The following is a 12859-nucleotide window of genomic DNA, read 5'->3' on the forward strand; positions in this document are numbered from 1 at the left end:
CATTCTCCCATTTTATAGCCTCTAATCTATGTTTTCTGGGCCGAGAACTGGGTCGAAAACAGCCCAAAAATCGCTGGAGAAGAATTCAAACACGCTGATTTCTGTCACTGCGATGCGGCCGCATGAAGCACACGGTTGCGTCGCCTAGCGTCAGGGAAACTATAGCATATTATATATCAAATCGAAGCCCCGGACTTTAGCTTTCCAACGCAACTAGAACCGCATCGTTTGGACCTCTGTAGCTAAAGTTATAGCCGTTTGAGTGAGAAGAGGTCAGGCTGGACAGCTTAGCAATTTCTCCAACTTCTTGTATTCCTTCCACTTTTGCATGCTTCCTTTCCATCCTCTGAGCCATTCCTGCCTTGTAATTTCTGAAATCACTTAACACACATATCAACACATCTAATGGTAATAAGAGAGGATTAATATTAGCAAATTAAGACCAAAGAAGCATGTTTTCAATCAAACCACATAATTAGGAAGGCAAATGTAAAACCATTCAAATAGTATGAATAAGTGGGTAAAGAGTTGATAAAATCCACTCAATTGAGCACAAGATAAACCATAAAATAGTTGTTTATCAACCTCCCCACACTTAAACAATAGCATGTCCTCATGCTAAGCTTAAGAGAAGCTATAAAGATGAAGAAAAATAGTAGAATGTATGAAATGCAACCTATCTATATGAATGCAACTACATGCAAAATGTTTCTACCTACTTAGTTAAAAGTAAAAAAATCTTTCAAGAGGAATTATGAACTGGATTTCACTAATTCAAATCATGGAAATGAAGTACAAATAGACTTGCAAGAAGAAAATAGCTCATGAAAGTAGGGAACAAGGAATTGAGCATCGAACCCTCACTGGTAGTGTATATACTCTAATCACTCAAGTGTTTTTAGGTTCGATTCTCTCAATTCTCTACTAACCTTGCTTTCTAAGGCTTGCTCTTCATCTAACAATCAACATAAATTTAATGCACAGATACAAATATCAAAAGGTCTTTTAAGGGTTGTAATGGGGTTAGGGTCAAGGTAGGATTGTATTTGGCCAAGTGGACTAAAATCTGAATCCTTAATTAACTTAAACTTTCCACCTAACTTTAGACAATCCATGTAATCATAATACCACATCTAACTATCCATTAACCATGTTTTCCACATATTCATGCATTCTAATTTCAAGTACAGTACATATGCATTGTTTTCAACATTTACTTTGGGGCATTTTGTCCCCTTTTTCTTATTTGCTCTTCCCCCCCCCCCTTTTTTTATATACATTTTTTTTCTTTTATTTTTCTCAATGCATATGATTAAATTATTGGATGCATGAATTATGTCCTAAACATTTTTTTTCACATTTTCAGAAAATTCTAACATACTCAATTCTCAAACCAAATGTTTCCAAATTCACTTCCCCACACTTAATTTATGAGCACTCTCACTAGTCTAAGCTAACTAAGGATTCAAATTAAGGATATTATTGTTTTCCGCTTAGAGTTAATGATGTGCTAAAGTAAGGAACAAAGGGGTATAATAGGCTCAACATTGATTTGCAAAGAATAATGAAAAGGTAAGACCATATGGGTATGTAAGCTCAGTGAAACAAAGGCCTCAATCATGTAAGTGTATGCATACATCAAACCATGAAAATATAGAATCAAGCAAGACAAAGATCACAATTTTAGAGAGAAAAACACACATCAAAAATAAATTATTGGTTGACAAAATGCAACCAATCAATTAGGCTCAAAAAATCTCACAGGTTTTGTGTGTTCGAGCTCTAAACCATGTTCCAATATAATATTTCTTCAAACAAGTGTAACAAAAAATTTTATTCAAATTAGTGAAATACTTTAAAGGTTTCTTGAAAGAGAAAATATTACTTTAACCAAGTGGTAAAATATGCAAAAATCAAACAAATATGCAATCAATCATGCAAATGCAACAATGAACAAGAAAAATAAACCATTGGTGTTGAGATAGAAGAGTAACTAACCCATGGAGATCGGTGATGAGCGGATAATTTATACACTTTTTGACATTGTTTTTAGTATGTTTTTAGTAGAATTTGGTTACTTTTAGGGATGTTTTCATTAGTTTTTATGTTAAATTCACATTTCTGGACTTTACTATGAGTTTGTGTGTTTTTCTGTGATTTCAGGTATTTTCTGGCTGAAATTGAGAGACTTGAGCAAAAATCAGATTCAGAGGTTGAAGAAGGACTGCTGATGCTGTTGGATTCTGACCTCCCTGCACTCAAAATGGATTTTCTGGAGCTACAGAACTAAAAATGGTGCGCTTCCAATTGCGTTGGAAAGTAGACATCCAGAGCTTTCCAGCAATATATAATAGTTCATACTTTGCTCAAGTTTAGACGACGCAAACTGACGTTCAACGCCAGCTCTCTGCCCAATTCTGGCGTCCAACGCCAGAAACAAGTTGCAAAGTGGAGTTCAACGCCCAAACTGGCACAAAAGCTGGCGTTCAACTCCAAGAATAACCTCTCCACGTGTAGACTTCAAGCTCAGCTTTTGCACACACCAAGTGGGCCCCGGAAGTGGATTTATGCATCAATTACTTACTTCTGTAAACCCTAGTGACTAGTTTATTATAAATAGAACTTTTTATCATTGTATTCGTAGTCTTGGTTACTCCGGTTCCCCTCTGGGGCCGAGACCAATGAACTCCATTATCACTTATGTATTTTCAACGGTAGAGTTTCTACACTCCATAGATTAAGGTGTGGAGCTCTGCTGTTCCTCAAAGATTAATGCAAAGTACTACTGTTTTCTATTCAGTTCAATTTATTCTGCTTCTAAGATATTCATTCGCACTTCAACCTGAATGTGATGAACATGACAATCATCATCATTCCCTATGAACGCGTGCCTGACAACCACTTCCATTCTAACTTCGATTGAATGATTATCTCTTGGATCTCTTAATCAGAATCTTCGTGGTGTAAGCTAGATTGATGGCGGCATTCATGAGAGTCCGGAAAGTCTAAACCTTGTCCGTGGTATTCCGAGTAGTACTCTGGGATTGAATGACTGTGACGAACTCCAAACTCGCGAGTGCTGGGCGTAGTGACAGACGCAAAAGGATAGTAAATTCTATTCCAGTATGATCGAGAACCTCCAAGATGATTAGCCATGCAGTGACAGCGCATCGGACCATTTTCACAGAGAGGAATAGGATGCAACCAACGACAAGGGTGATGCCTCCAGACGATTAGCTGTGCTGTGACAGAGCATTTGGACCATTTTCCCGAGAGGATTGAAAGTAGCCAGTGGCACCAGTGACATCCTTACATAAAGCCAGCCATAGAAAGGAGTAAGACTGATTGGATGAAGACAGCAGGAAAGCAGAGGTTCAAAGGAATGAATGCATCTCCATACGCTTATCTAAAATTCTCACCAATGATTTACATAAGTATTTCTATCCTTATTTTAGTATTAATTTCGAAAACTCCATAACTATTTTATATCCGCCTGACTGAGATTTACAAGGTGACCATAGCTTGCTTCATACCAACAATCTCCGTGGGATCGACCCTTACTCACGTAAGGTTTATTACTTGGACGACCCAGTGCACTTGCTGGTTAGTTATGCGAAGTTGTGAAGATATGTTTAGACCATGGTTCTGTGCATCCGTTTTTGGTGCCATTGCCAGGGAATCAATTTCAAACAATAATTTACAACCTGAGTAACAATTTCGCATACCAAGTTTTTGGCGCCGTTGCCGGGGATTGTTCGAGTTTGGACAACTGACGGTTCATCTTGTTGCTCAGATTGGGTAACTTTCTTTTCGTTTTCTTTTCAAAAATTTTTCAAAAAAATCTTTCAAAAATTTCTCCTTTGTTTTCGAAAAAAAAAACTTTTTAAAATAAAAATGTTTTCAAAAATATATTTTTTTCAGAATTTTTAAGAATGAATTCTAGAGTTTCATGAAGCATGTTGAAGCATGGTGGCTATAAAACCATGTCTAAATTCTTTTGGACAGAGGTTTTGGCTTAAAATTGAATGAATTACACTCATATTTTTACTAAAGCTTGGCTGGCTATTAAGCCATGCCTGACCCTTTGATTGGAGCTTTAGACTAAAGAGCATAAGATTCCTGGAATTCATATTAAAAATTTTGGAATCCTTATTTTTCTTTTTCAAAATAATTTTCGAAAAAATTAAAAGAAAATACAAAAAAAATCATAAAATCATAAAAATAAAAAAATAAATATTTTGTGTTTCTTGTTTGAGTCTTGAGTCAATTTTCAAGTTTGGTGTCAATTGCATATTCATCTTGCATTTTTCGAAAATTGCATTCATGCATTGCATTCATCATGATCTTCAAGTTGTTCTTGATAAACCTTCTTGATTGATCTTCATATCACATTGTTTTTGTGTTGTATGGTGTTTTTCATATGCATTCTTGAATTCATAGTGTCTAAACATGAAAGATTTCTAAGTTTGGTGTCTTGCATGTTTTCTTTGCATTAAAAATTTTTCAAAAATATGTTCTTGATGTTCATCATGATCTTCATAGTGTTCTTGGTGTTCATCTTGACATTCATAGCATTCTTGCATGCATTCATTGTTTTGATCCAAAATTTTCATGCATTGCATCATTTTCATGTTTTTCTCTCTCATCATTAAAAATTCAAAAATAAAAAAAACATCTTCCCCTTTTTCTCTCTTAAAATTTCGAAAATTAGATTTGACTTTTTCAAAAAATTTTAAAATCTAGTTGTTTTTATGAGTCAAATCAAATTTTTAATTTTAAAAATCTTATCTTTTTCAAAATCTTTTTCAAAAATCAAATCTTTTTCTTCTTTCTTAGTTATTTTCGAAAATTCTAAAAATATTTTTCAAAAATCTTTTTTTTATTTTTATATCAAATTTTTGAAAATAACAATAACAATTAATGTTTTGATTCAAAAATTTCAAGTTTGTTACTTACTTGTTAAGAAAGATTCAAACTTTAAGTTCTAGAATCATATCTTGTGATTTCTTGTGAATCAAGTCATTAATTGTGATTTTAAAAAATCAAATCTTTTTCAAAAATATCTTCTTATCTTATCTTTTTCAAAAAATTTGATTTCAAAATATCTTTTCTAACTTCCTAACTTCTTATCCTTTCAAAATTTGTTTCAACTAACTAACTAACTTTTTGTTTGTTTCTTATCTTTTTCAAAACCACCTAACTAACTCTCTTTCTCTCTCTAATTTTCGAAAATATCTCCCCTCTTTTTCAAAATTTCTTTTTAATTAACTAATTATTTTAATTTTTTATTTTAATTTTTGAAAAACTACTAACCTTTTTCAAAAACTATTTTCGAAAATCACTAACTCTTTTTCAAAAATTATTTTTGAAATTCTGCCTCTCTCATCTTATTCTATTTATTTATTCATCTACTAACATCTCCTCATCTCACTTCTCTGCTCTCCTCACCCTTGTGTTTCTTTCCTTACATTACATTCTTTGTCCCCTTCTTTTCTTCTACTCACACAAGGACCTCTATACTGTGGTATAAAGGATCCCTATTATTATTATTATTATTATTATTATTATTATTATTATTATTATTATTATTATTATTATTATTATTATTATTATTATTATTATTATTATTATTATTATTATTATTATTATTATTATTATTATTATTATTATTATTATTATTATTATTATTATTATTATTATTATTATTATTATTATTATTATTATTATTATTATTATTATTATTATTATTATTATTATTATTATTATTATTATTATTATTATTATTATTATTATTATTATTATTATTATTATTATTATTATTATTATTATTATTATTATTATTATTATTATTATTATTATTATTATTATTATTATTATTATTATTATTATTATTATTATTATTATTATTATTATTATTATTATTATTATTATTATTATTATTATTATTATTATTATTATTATTATTATTATTATTATTATTATTATTATTATTATTATTATTATTATTATTATTATTATTATTATTATTATTATTATTATTATTATTATTATTATTATTATTATTATTATTATTATTATTATTATTATTATTATTATTATTATTATTATTATTATTATTATTATTATTATTATTATTATTATTATTATTATCATTATTATTATCATTATTATCATTATTATTATCATTATTATTATCATTATTATTATTATTATTATTATTATTATTATTATTATTATTATTATTATTATTATTATTATTATTATTATTATTATTATTATTATTATTATTATTATTATTATTATTATTATTATTATTATTATTATTATTATTATTATTATTTTCTGGGCCCTCTTCTTTGTCATATGAGCATGAGCAAGGACAAGAATATTCTTGTTGAAGCAGATCCAGAACCCGAAAGGACTCTGAAGAAGAAACTATGAGAAGCTAAATTACAACAATCCAGAGATAACCTTTCAGAAATTTTCGAACAGGAAGACGAGATAGCAGCCGAAAATAATAATAATGCCAGGAGGATGCTTGGTGACTTTACTGCACCAAATTCCAATTTACATGGAAGAAACATCTCCATCCCTACCATTGGAGCAAACAATTTTGAGCTGAAACCTCAGCTGGTTTCTCTGATGCAACAGAACTGCAAGTTTCATGGACTTCCATCTGAAGGTCCTTTTCAGTTCTTAACTGAATTCTTGCAGATCTGTGATACTGTTAAGACTAATGGAGTAGATCCTGAAGTCTACAGGCTCATACTTTTCCCTTTTGCTGTAAGAGACAGAGCTAGAGTGTGGTTGGACTCTCAACCTAAAGATAGCCTGAACTCTTGGGATAAGCTGGTCACGGCTTTCTTAGCCAAGTTCTTTCCTCCTCAAAAGCTGAGCAAGCTTAGAGTGGATGTTCAAACCTTCAGACAGAAAGAAGGTGAATCCCTCTATGAAGCTTGGGAAAGATACAAGCAGCTGACCAAAAAGTGTCCTTCTGACATGCTTTCAGAATGGACCATCCTGGATATATTCTATGATGGTTTATCTGAGCTATCAAAGATGTCATTGGATACTTCTGCAGGTGAATCCATTCACCTAAAGAAAACGCCTGCAGAAGCTCAAGAACTCATTGACATGGTTACTAATAACCAGTTCATGTACACTTCTGAAAGGAATCCTGTGAATAATGGGACGCCTATGAAGAAGGGAGTTCTTGAAATTGATACTCTGAATGCCATATTGGCTCAGAACAAAATATTGACTCAGCAAGTCAATATGATTTCTCAGAGTCTGAATGGAATGCAAGTTGCATCTAACAGTACTCAAGAGGCATCTTCTGAAGAAGAAGCTTATGATCCCAAGAACCCTGCAATAGCAGAGGTGAATTACTTAGGTGAACCTTATGGAAACACCTATAACTCATCATGGAGAAATCATCCAAATTTCTCATGGAAGGATCAAAAGCCTCAACAAGGCTTTAATAATGGTGGAAGAAATAGGTTTAACAATAGTAAACCTTTTCCATCATCCACTCAGCAACGGATAAAGAATTCTGAGCAGAATCTATCTAGCTTAGCAAACTTAGTCTCTGATCTATCTAAGGCCACTGTGAGTTTCATGAATGAAACAAGGTCCTCCATTAGAAATTTGGAGGCACAAGTGGGCCATCTGAGTAAGAAGATCACTGAAATCCCTCCCAGTACTCTCCCAAGCAATACAAAAGAAAATCCAAAGAGAGAGTGTAAGGCCATTGATATTACCAAAATGGCCAAACCCAAAGAGGGAGAGGAGGACGTGAATCCCAGTGAGGAAGACCTCCTGGGACGTCCAGTGATCAATAAGAAGTTTCCCTCTGAGGAACCAAAGGAATCTGAGGCTCATCTAGAGACCATAGAGATTCCATTGAACTTCCTTATGCCCTTCATGAGCTCTGATGAGTATTCCTCTTCTGAAGAGAATGAGGATGTCACTGAAGAGCAAGCTGCCAAGTTTCTTGGTGCAATCATGAAGCTGAATGCCAAATTATTTGGTATTGAGACTTGGGAAGATGAACCTCCCTTGTTCACCAATGAACTAAGTGATCTGGATCAACTGACATTGCCTCAGAAGAAACAGGATCCTGGAAAGTTCATAATACCTTGTACCATAGGCACCATGCTCTTTGAAAAGGCTCTGTGTGACCTTGGTTCAGGGATAAACCTCATGCCCCTCTCTGTAATAGAGAAACTAGGAATCTATGGGGTGCAAGCTGCTAAAATCTCATTAGAGATGGCAGACAATTCAAGAAAACAGGCTTATGGACAAGTAGAGGACGTGTTAGTAAAGGTTGAAGGCCTTTACATCCCTGCTGATTTCATAGTCCTAGACACTGGAAAGGAAGAGGATGAATCCATCATCCTAGGAAGGCCTTTCCTAGCCACAGCAAGAGCTGTGATTGATGTGGACAGAGGAGAATTGATCTTTCAATTAAATAAGGACAACCTTGTGTTTACAACTCAAGGATCTCTCTCTGCATCCATGGAGAGGAAGCAGAAAAAGCTTCTCTCAAAGCAGAGTCAACCAAAGCCCCCACAGTCAAACTCTAAGTTTGGTGTTTGGAGGCCACAACCAAACTCTAAGTTTGGTGTCAAACCCCCATATCCAAACTCTAAGTTTGGTGTTGGGAGGTCTCAACAAAGCTCTGCACATCTGTGAGGCTCCATGAGAGCCCACTGTCAAGCTATTGACATTAAAGAAGCGCTTGTTGGGAGGCAACCCAATGTTTATTTATCTAATTTTATTTTTGTTTTTCATGTTTTCTTAGGTTCATGATCATGTGGAGTCACAAAATAAACAAAAAATTTAGAAACAGAATCAAAAACAGCGGAAGAAAAATCACACCCTGGAGGAAGCACCTGTCTGGCGTTCAACGCCAGAACAGAGCATGGTTCTGGCGCTGAACGCCCAAAATGGGCAGCATCTGGGCGCTGAACGCCAGAATTGCACCCTGGAGAAGAGCTGGCGCTGAACGCCCAGAACAAGCATGGTTCTGGTGTTCAACGCCAGAAATGGGCAACAAATGGGCGTTGAACGCCCAAAATGGGCATCAACCTGGCGCTGAACGCCCAGAGTTGTGTGCAAGGGCATTTTACATGCCTAATTTGGTTCAAAGTTGTAAATCCTTGAACACCTCAGGATCTGTGGACCCCACAGGATCATCTCAGGATCTGTGGACCCCACAGGATCCCCACCCACCTCACCCTCTCTCTCTCTCCATTCATGATCATCCCTTCTGCTTTCCATTCACCACTCACATCCATACACACATCCCTCCATCTCCTCCCTATCTTTTTCTTCTTCTTCTATTCTCTCTTCTTTTGCTCGAGGACGAGCAACATTCTAAGTTTGGTGTAGTAAAAGCATAAGCTTTTTGTTTTTCCATTACCATTGATGGCACCTAAGACCGGAGAAACCTCTAAGAAAAGGGGAAGGGAAGACAAAGGCTTCCACCTCCAAGTCATGGGAGATGGAAAGATTCATCTCAAAGGTCTATAGCTCAGTGGTAGAACATGTGGCTGCAAATCAAGAGATCCCTGAGATACCTCAGGGGATGCATCTTCCTCCACAAAACTATTGGGAGCAAATCAACACCTCCCTAGGAGAATTAAGTTCCAACATGGGACAATTAAGGGTGGAACATCAAGAGCACTCCATCATCCTTCATGAAATAAGAGAAGATCAAAAAGCAATGAGGGAGGAGCAACAAAGACAAGGAAGAGACATAGAAGAGCAAAAAGCCAATAACCCTTAAAACCAAAAGGCAAGGGCAAATAAAAAGGATCCCAAGGCTTTGAGCATCAGTAGATAGGAGGGCCTAAAGGAATAAAATCCTGGCCTAAGCAGCTAAACCAAGCTGTCCCTAACCATGTGCTTGTGGCGTGTAGGTGTCAAGTGAAAACTTGAGACTGAGCGGTTAAAGTCAAGGTCCAAAGCAAAAAAAAAAAAAGAGTGTGCTTAAGAACCCTGGACACCTCTAATTGGGGACTTTAGCAAAGCTGAGTCACAATCTGAAAAGGTTCACCCAATTATGTGTCTGTGGCATTTATGTATCCGGTGGTAATACTGGAAAACAAAGTGCTTAGGGCCACGGCCAAGACTCATAAAATAGCTGTGTTCAAGAATCATCATACTGAACTAGGAGAATCAATAACACTATCTGAACTCTGAGTTCCTATAGATGCCAATCATTCTGAACCTCAATGGATAAAGTGAGATGCCAAAACTATTCAAGAGGCAAAAAGCTATAAGTCCCGCTCATTTAATTGGAGCTATGTTTCATTGATAGTTTGGAATTTATAGTATATTCTCTTCTTTTTATCCTATTTGATTTTCAGTTGTTTGGGGACAAGCAACAATTTAAGTTTGGTGTTGTGATGAACGGATAATTTATACGCTTTTTGACATTGTTTTTAGTATATTTTTAGTAGAATCTGGTTACTTTTAGGGATGTTTTCATTAGTTTTTATGTTAAATTCACATTTCTGGACTTTACTATAAGTTTGTGTGTTTTTCTGTGATTTCAGGTATTTTCTGGCTGAAATTGAGGGACTTGAGCAAAAATCAAATTCAGAGGTTGAAGAAGGACTGCTGATGCTGTTGGATTCTGACCTCCTGCACTCAAAATGGATTTTCTGGAGCTACAGAACTCAAAATGGCGCTCTTCCAATTGCGTTGGAAAGTAGACATCTAGAGCGTTCCAGAAATATATAATAGTCCACACTTTGTCCAAGTTTAGATGACGCAAACTGGCGTTCAACGCCAGCTCTCTGCCCAATTCTGGCGTCCAACGCCAGAAACAAGTTGCAAAGTGGAGTTCAACGCCCAAACTGGCACAAAAGCTGGCGTTCAACTCCAAGAATGACCTCTCCACGTGTAGACTTCAAGCTCAGCTTTTGCACACACCAAGTGGGCCCCGAAAGTGGATTTATGCATCAATTACTTACTTCTGTAAACCCTAGTGACTAGTTTATTATAAATAGAACTTTTTATCATTGTATTCGTAGTCTTGGTTACTCCGGTTCCCCTCTGGGGCCGAGACCAATGAACTCCATTATCACTTATGTATTTTCAACGGTAGAGTTTTTACACTCCATAGATTAAGGTGTGGAGCTCTGCTGTTCCTCAAAGATTAATGCAAAGTACTACTGTTTTCTATTCAATTCAACTTATTCCGCTTCTAAGATATTCATTCGCACTTCAACCTGAATGTGATGAACGTGACAATCATCATCATTCCCTATGAACGCGTGCCTGACAACCACTTCCGTTCTAACTTCGATTGAATGATTATCTCTTGGATCTCTTAATCAGAATCTTCGTGGTTTAAGCTAGATTGATGGCGGCATTCATGAGAGTCCGGAAAGTCTAAACCTTGTCCGTGGTATTCCGAGTAGGACTCTGGGATTGAATGACTGTGACAAACTCCAAACTCGCGAGTGCTGGGCGTAGTGACAGACGCAAAAGGATAGTAAATTCTATTCCAGTATGATCGAGAACCTCCAAGATGATTAGCCATGCAGTGACAGCGCATCGGACCATTTTCATAGAGAGGAATAGGATGCAACCAACAACAAGGGTGATGCCTCCAGACGATTAGCCGTGTTGTGACAGAGCATTTGGACCATTTTCCCGAGAGGATTGAAAGTAGCCAGTGGCACCGGTGACATCCTTACATAAAGCCAGCCATAGAAAGGAGTAAGACTGATTGGATGAAGACAGCAGGAAAGCAGAGGTTCAGAGGAATGAATGCATCTCCATACGCTTATCTGAAATTCTCACCAATGATTTACATAAGTATTTCTATCCTTATTTTAGTATTAATTTCGAAAACTCCATAACTATTTTATATCCGCCTGACTGAGATTTACAAGGTGATCATAGCTTGCTTCATACCAACAATCTCCGTGGGATCGACCCTTACTCACGTAAGGTTTATTACTTGGACGACCCAGTGTACTTGCTGGTTAGTTATGCGAAGTTGTGAAGATATGTTTAGACCATGGTTCTGTGCATCCGTTTTTGGTGCCATTGCCAGGGAATCAATTTCGAACAATAATTCACAACCTGAGTAACAATTTTGCATACCAATCGGTATCGACCTCCCCACACTTAAAGATTGCACCGTCCTCGGTGCATGCTAAGATGTGCAGGTGGACGGGTTGTTTCAACTGTTGCTCTTCTCTAAGGATTGTGCAGATGGACTTGTCTGTCTCCCCATGTAAATCGTCTTCCGGTTCCCTTCCGGGTGGCCATCCTGAAAGAAAAAGGGAAGAAAGGTAACCCAATAATAAAGATAAGAAAATAAATGAAGTATGGTTGGGTTAATGCCAAAGGATAAGTGTCTCATTTACATGGAAGCTTCAACATGTACGTGAGAAAATAATATAAGCACATGGCACACTAGTGGTGCAAAATTTGCAACAAAGGAGAGGAAAATGTGGGTAATGCAAGATAGTATAAGTTCATATCAATGCAAGAGAAGTACAAGTATCATAAAAGATTAGCATTGATTTAAATAATGTTACCCAATCAGAATAAAACAAGTCATAAGCACTAAGATAATACCAGAAAAGATGTAATAGTTGAATAAGAACATTTGAACACCAATGATAAAATAATAAATTTAAAAAAAATAAAAATATGCAATGAATGAAAGTATGCAAATAAATTAAATAAAATAGAATGAGAGTAAAAAAAGGATGAGAAGAAGAAAAAAAAAGAAAGCGAGAAAGGAGATAGAAGAAAAAATTAGGATTAGAAAAGAAAAGATAAGAAAATTGGCACTAATCTGAATAGATTGTGCGACGCTGGCGACGCGGTC

General features: G+C 35.5%; 1 non-coding gene across 1 annotated transcript; it reads right to left on the reverse strand.

Moving 5' to 3' along the window:
* Positions 1 to 6897: 6897 nt before the first annotated feature.
* Positions 6898 to 7005, reverse strand: LOC148566160 (small nucleolar RNA R71). The gene has a single exon (XR_015884936.1). It is a non-coding gene; the product is annotated as a small nucleolar RNA R71 (small nucleolar RNA).
* Positions 7006 to 12859: the final 5854 nt, after the last annotated feature.

This window comes from Arachis ipaensis, chromosome B5 (genome assembly GCF_059453495.1).
Source record: "Arachis ipaensis isolate K30076 ecotype BB chromosome B5, ASM5945349v1, whole genome shotgun sequence".
In the NCBI taxonomy this organism is placed as follows: Eukaryota; Viridiplantae; Streptophyta; class Magnoliopsida; order Fabales; family Fabaceae; genus Arachis; species Arachis ipaensis.